Source organism: Syngnathus typhle, linkage group LG18 (assembly GCF_033458585.1).
Source record: "Syngnathus typhle isolate RoL2023-S1 ecotype Sweden linkage group LG18, RoL_Styp_1.0, whole genome shotgun sequence".
Taxonomy (NCBI): domain Eukaryota; kingdom Metazoa; phylum Chordata; class Actinopteri; order Syngnathiformes; family Syngnathidae; genus Syngnathus; species Syngnathus typhle.
This window is the reverse complement of record NC_083755.1, coordinates 2,610,224-2,616,724: the sequence shown is the minus strand read 5'-3', so window position 1 is coordinate 2,616,724 and position 6,501 is coordinate 2,610,224. Positions and strand designations below refer to the sequence as shown.

At 42.6% G+C, this 6,501-nt stretch overlaps 1 non-coding gene across 1 annotated transcript; it reads right to left on the bottom strand.

Moving 5' to 3' along the window:
* Positions 1–525: 525 nt before the first annotated feature.
* On the bottom strand, positions 526–725 carry LOC133143284 (U2 spliceosomal RNA). Its single transcript, XR_009710400.1, has one exon. It is a non-coding gene; the product is annotated as a U2 spliceosomal RNA (small nuclear RNA).
* Positions 726–6,501: the final 5,776 nt, after the last annotated feature.

Below are 6,501 nucleotides of genomic sequence, written 5' to 3'. Positions count from 1 at the left end.
AACTGATTAGTAAAAGCAAGGGTAAAATCACCCAGGGCTCGAAGCTTATTTTTTGCCCAAGTTGCCCTCGGGCAAGTTGGAGAAAATTTTACTTGCCCGAAACAAAATTTTACTTGCCCGAATTTTTTTGGAGTGGATTTTTACTTGCCCGACACATTTTTGCAATAAAAAAGACAACACTATAAGTTTTGCCTTCATATGTTTTTATTCCATCATATTGTGCCTGCAGCCTGTTTTAATACAGTGTAGAACTTTTGATGCAATTAAACCACACTAGTCTACTGTAGTACCAAAATTCAACCGGAAACAAGCTCTGCTGGTGCGCAGCCGCAGAAGAGCCAGGGACGGGTGAGGGAGCATGCATTTAATTACGAAGCGCTTTGCCGTTATCAATGTATTGCAGACTTACACGAGAAACTAACCGCTCCCTAGAAAACAAAATGTCGGACCAGAAGCGGCAGAAGTTGCGAGAAATTATGCACAAAATCGTCTTTTTACAGCTTGAAAACATGGTATTATGGCAGGGCAAGTTCGGGCAAGTGAGGAAAAATTCTACTTGCCCGTCTGCCATCGCTACTTGCCCCGGGCAATCGGGCAATCGTTAGTTTCGAGCCCTGGCACCACTTTTATGGTTAAATTTTTCTCTTCTATGGTCAGCTATCTTAATCCCCCAAACCCAAGAACAGATACTACACTTGATTTTAGCCAAAAGGCAGAGAAGCGATGGAGTATACGAGTGACGGACTCGCTTACATGTCACGAACTGGTAAACTGTAAAGAACTGGGAACAAAACTAACAGGTTACAGTACGGAACAGAGTGCTTCTCTTCTGGGCACTAATAAATCAGCAAACTTGTCTGCTGACTTATTTGTTCACACTTCTTCACCCGCAGCAATGCATGTAGTTCACGAGGCATATATGTGTCCCCTTTCAGCAGTCTCTATCCAAATACACAGTGTAGGTACCTATTAAAAGTGTAGTCCCGATGAACATGAAAGGCAAAGATTGATCATTCACAAAGAACTTTCCATGGTCATCATATCTACCTAACGGCTGCGCCGAAAGAGTTGGGCCAGAAGAATAGAGCGGAACTCATCCAGAAGTGCATGAACACCACCTTGTTGAAAGAATAAAACCAACACAATGCATGAATTCACGACAAATGACATGCCAGCAAATCAGTAGGACTTCTGCTGTTGCCTTTGCGAGACCAGTTCAGATATGCGTTATCACGAATTTATAAATCAGGTGTGTCTGATCTCTGCTGAACCCCTGAGACCGACTCACGGAACTCATAGAGTTTGACCGAATCCAGGTTAAGAACCACTGGTTTAGTGGCTGTTATTTCTGCAAAAGGAGGAACTACTAAATATTGATGTCATTTTTCTGATGGGGTTTCCAAATGTATGCACCTGCCTACTTTTGTTTAAATAATGATTGCACACTGTCTGCAAATAATATAAACTTCATTTCACTTCTCAAATACCACTGTGTTGATCACTGCCGTCATCGGCCATGCATGGATTCGGGCCATCTGATTGGTTCCTTTGTCCCCCCCCATACACACACAGGAATTGTTAGGAATCGTTTTGGCTGTCCGTTCAAAGCAAGGAACGAGCCACTAGCCCCACGAGAAGTTGTCATTTTCTGTAAGCTCGTGTGTATGTAAATTTGTCATGGTCCAACGTAAGACTGTTTAGGGTGAATAAAAAATAACTGTAACAAATTTATTCTGCTATTAACCAGATTCAAACTGGGGTTGCAGCCGCCTCTATGCTATATTATGGCCAATATGCAGTTGCATGTTTAGGGTCTTTTCTCTAGGATCTTCAGCCACGACACCCAGGCAGACCATGAAAGAATGTTGATATTAAAATGTTGGTGGAACTATCCAATAACTACGCAGATCCGATGATCCCTAAGACTTGAGATGAGACAAAATTGGAAAGACTATTGGTTGACAGTGTCTGTGAGTTACTTCAACCCAAAAGTTCACATAAATTACACATAGCTAATGTTGACCACAAAATGGCATGTGAGTTAGCCAGGAGTCCTGGAATCTTCTGATCTGTAGACAGATTTGTTACCCATTGCTCCACGAGCCCCACGGCAGTATGTGGCTTGTAAGCTTGTAACACTTTTGCGAAAATGAAAAAAAAAAAAAAAATGGGTGACATTATTTGAATATGCCATTGTTAGAAAAATGTATATATATGTTATCATGTGTTCTCTAATCAATGCTTTACCTCAATAGTACTGCAAGAGATGCTTGCTGTTTGGCCTTGCTGTTTTTATGATGTACCACAGAAGAGAGATTACAGACTGGGTCAGACAGGACGCAGCTGGCAACTCAGTGACAACTCAGCATAAAGGAAGACATCTACCGTTCCTTTCTAACAATGACCACTTTGTTAAACAACATGCCTCATTGCTGTCTTGCACCCCAGATGAACCTCCAAGTGACCATTAAAGTCAGGGTTTTTCCTAACTATCTTTATTGTAGGATTAGGTTGGAATGTATATAACCAGTAATAAATAACTTAGCTTGTTGCATCCTACACAATGTCGTAAAACTTCCCTTGCTATGTTTTAACTAGAGGTCAAAGGGTTTTTCTTCTGTATCCAGTCCACTCAAACTCCTCTTCCCAGATGTTCTTATCAGTATGTAAACATCTAGTGATTTTTTGCTTACGAGACAAAGCCCACATGCCTTCCTCCTCCCCTTAGTGGCTCATGTCTCACACTGTGGGTAGGGCAAATCCAAATAAAAAGAGCGGGAGTGCCTACAGATTTTTAGTGTGTGTAGAGATTGTCTCAAGCTATCTGTACTGCACTCCTCGCGAGAAAAGACTTAATATTCTGTCTCACTTGTGGTTTGTTTGCTGTTGCTCTTCTATTCACTTATTCAGTCAGCGAAATAAACCTGACAGCCATGATGCTTTATCCATTGCGCCACTCGCCCTACAAGTTACGGCTATTGACCGTAAACTTGTGTGGAAAATCGTCATTGTCCAAAAGATGGCAGTTTAGCAATAGTGAACAAGGGAGAAATTCTTCAAGGTAATTTGATTATGCCATGACCCAGATTCTGCAGCCACAACGCAGAGTACTAACCACTATACGATCATGGCCAATATGTATAACTTTTTTAACGCTACTGCATACACGCCATGATCGTGTAGTGGTGCTCGATTCGAATCCGGGTTATGGTTTAATCAAATTCCCTTGTTGAATTTGTCTGCTGGTCACTGTTGCTAGACAGCCTTCCTTTGGACAATGACAGTTTTCCACACAAGTTTACAGTCGATACAGTCTTGTACGGTGAGTGGCGCAATGGATGACACATGACGGCAAGTGATGAGAATCAAAACAAAAGATTTAAGAGACCCAAGGTAAATTAACTGAACCCGTTTCGTTTTAATTAACAGCCCATGTGATATGCACCTCAGATGAAATCGGGCGAGTTGATCAACAGCAATGTTTTAACGAAGGGATCACCTGGGACTTGAACCCCGGACCTCTCACACCCAAAGCAAGATTCATACCCCTAGACCACCTGTGTCAAACTCGAGGCCCGAGGGCCAGTTATGGCCCACCGTATCATTTTCTGTGGCCCGCAACGACAAATTGTGCATTAAATTTATGTCATACTAAAATTGCAAATTGTCGTAACTTTCAAGAATCTTCTTAAAATTATTTTTGAAGTATTTGAAAAGTTTCCACTCCTCTGATTTGAAAAAACAATTATTATTATTATTATTATTATTATTATTATTATTATTATTGTCAGTTTGTTTTGTAGCTTATACTGTATATAATATGAGGTGTTTATTTATTTGGGTTGACAGTCATAATGGCCCGTCGAGGGAAACTTTGACTACAATGTGGCCCGCGACAAAAATGAGTTTGACACCCCTGCCCTAGACCAACGAGCCTCAAAGAAAGCTTGCAGACCATGTTAGATTCTGTGTAACATTGGCCTGTCAAACAGTCCACACAACGATAGACAACAGTGTTTCAAAGAAAAGCTCGGTCGGGAGTTTAACCCGGGTAATCAAAGAACCCTAGGCGAGAATCATTCCCCTGCACCAATGAGCCCCATAGTAGACCAGCTGACCCCGTTACATTCTGATTGGAAGCCCTGAAGACTGAATGCCAGTGATTTATGGAATAAATGGAATCTGGTTGGCCTAAGGCTCCCAATTCCCCAACTTCAAGCCCTAACGCTAACCCTAAAACCCTAACAATTAACAAACCCTAATAATTAAACTTTAACCTGCTAACCCGCCTACCATAACCCCCTCACCTTTAATCTCTAATGCTCCCACTAAAGGCAGTGCTCTCTAAACTTGAAAGCAGGCATATGCGAACCGGACCAGCAGATTGCCCCATTTCAGAAGTGTTTTAGAAACCTTTACAGACGGTTAAAATCCACATAATAGTTATGCGCGCATGTGTTCCGTGAGCGTTCTCGCCCCCTCCCTTTCCTTTCTCCCGCAATTTGCCCTCTACAGTGCACAGTCCTCGTTAGTATAGTGGACAGTATCTCCGCCTGTCACGCGGAAGACCGGGGTCGATTCCCCGACGGGGAGTTTACTTCTTTGTGCTAAATAGCATTTAAGCAGGTTTTCAATCCATGTGCGTTAACCAGTGTTTGCAGCAGAGTAATTATATAGATGCATTGGTTGGTATCATTACATCGTAAGATGGCGCCGCAGATGGCCACCTCGCTCTCTGTTACTTTGTGTTATTTTACATCTTTTTAACCTCACTTTGTATCATACTTCCGGTTTGCCACGTAGAGCGCCGCAGCGTCACTAGAGAGACGATCTACATTCCTACATTTCTATATGCTTTTCTAGTTTTTCCTCGCTTTTTACTCCACTTTTTGGAGTTTACAATTGTTGAAAGTCGCGGACCGTCAATTCCTGCCATTTCAATCGCGTCACTGTTTGGCTCTCAGCGGAGGCTTCGTGGCTGTTTGTCTACCGTCGATCATCGGACACGTAAGTATGGCTGCGGATCAAGAGGTTTGTACGGCTTTTGGCACCAACTGCACCCTCCTCTCAGAGAGGTTGTCCCTGCTAGAGGGACGTGTCCGCCAGCTAGAGCAGAATAGTGGTATAACAGTAAATGTGGCAGACCCAGATGCGGACTGTAGTCAGCCTGCTAGCCCAGTTAGCATTAGCCCCAAACGGCTTGCTAACCACGATAAGCCAGTTAAGACGCATAGCCGTCCCAAGCCATCTCGGCCTACTGGCTCTCGCACCTTGGTCATAGTTGACTCTATTACCTGAAAAGCATCACACTTAAAAATCCAGCCACAGTATTGTGTATCCCTGGAGACAGAGCACCCGACATAGAAGCTAATCTAAGGGCGCTAGCTCGCAATAGTCTAGTCAACAGCGTAGTTCCAACAAAACTAGCCACTCGGATATAGTGATACACGGTGGCTCCAATGATATATTTCAAGCATATATCGGCTCTATTGATAATCTTACTGCATCTATATCTTCTATATCTGCCTCTTAATGCATCTTTATAATTCAATGTGACATTGTTAAATGCCATCGATTCGCTACCACTATTTTTATGGGACTTATCTTCTCACCAATTTAAGAAGGCTCTGAAATCACTTCTCTTTGACACTTTCCATATGAACCTGGATCCATTCATTATTCTCTTTAGTTATAGTTTTAGTGTGTTTTTTCCCTATTGTTTTATGTTGTATGCCAGGGGTCACCAACCTTTCTTAATTCGAAAGCTACTTCCTGGGTACTGATTAAGGCAAAGGGCTACCAGTTTGACACACACTTCTGAAGTAGCCAATTTGCTCAATTTGGTTTTCACTATGTGTTAATATTGTCATTTCCAGTTCACATTTAAGTGTGATTTTAACAAGAACAGCAAAAATACAGTCAAACCTTGGATTTTGACCACAATCCGTTCCAGAAAGCGGTTCGAGAAGCGAATCGATCGAATTCGGAATCTATTTTTCCCATTACAAATACAGTGGAGCTTTGGTTGACGACAACAATCCGTTTCAGAAGGCTGTTCGAGAAGTGAATCGTTCAAATTCCAAATCATGTTTTTCCATTACAAATAACGGAATAAAAATTAACCCATTCCAAGCAAAAAAACGCATTTCTTAAGCATTTGTTCATTTGCACATTTTTGTCCGATCGTGCAACTGCAGCGCACCGCCGAACGCGCAACCGTAGCGCATCGCCGACCGCGCAACTGCACCGCACTGGTCGCAATATTGTGACAGACCCGTCGCTGAAATTTAGAAAATATTTTTAAAGTCCTGATGTACTATCCAAAGTTTAAGTGGACCTCAGTGCGCAGGGACCTTAATTTGGTCCGATCACGCAACCGCAGCGCGCTGGGCTCTCACTGTTGCATTGCTTTAGGAGCGTCTTTGTGTTTTAGGATGGCTTTACTGCTCCCACATGCTTCCTTTGGAGGCATGATTAGAGTTGTTGCAATCCTCGGAGTAA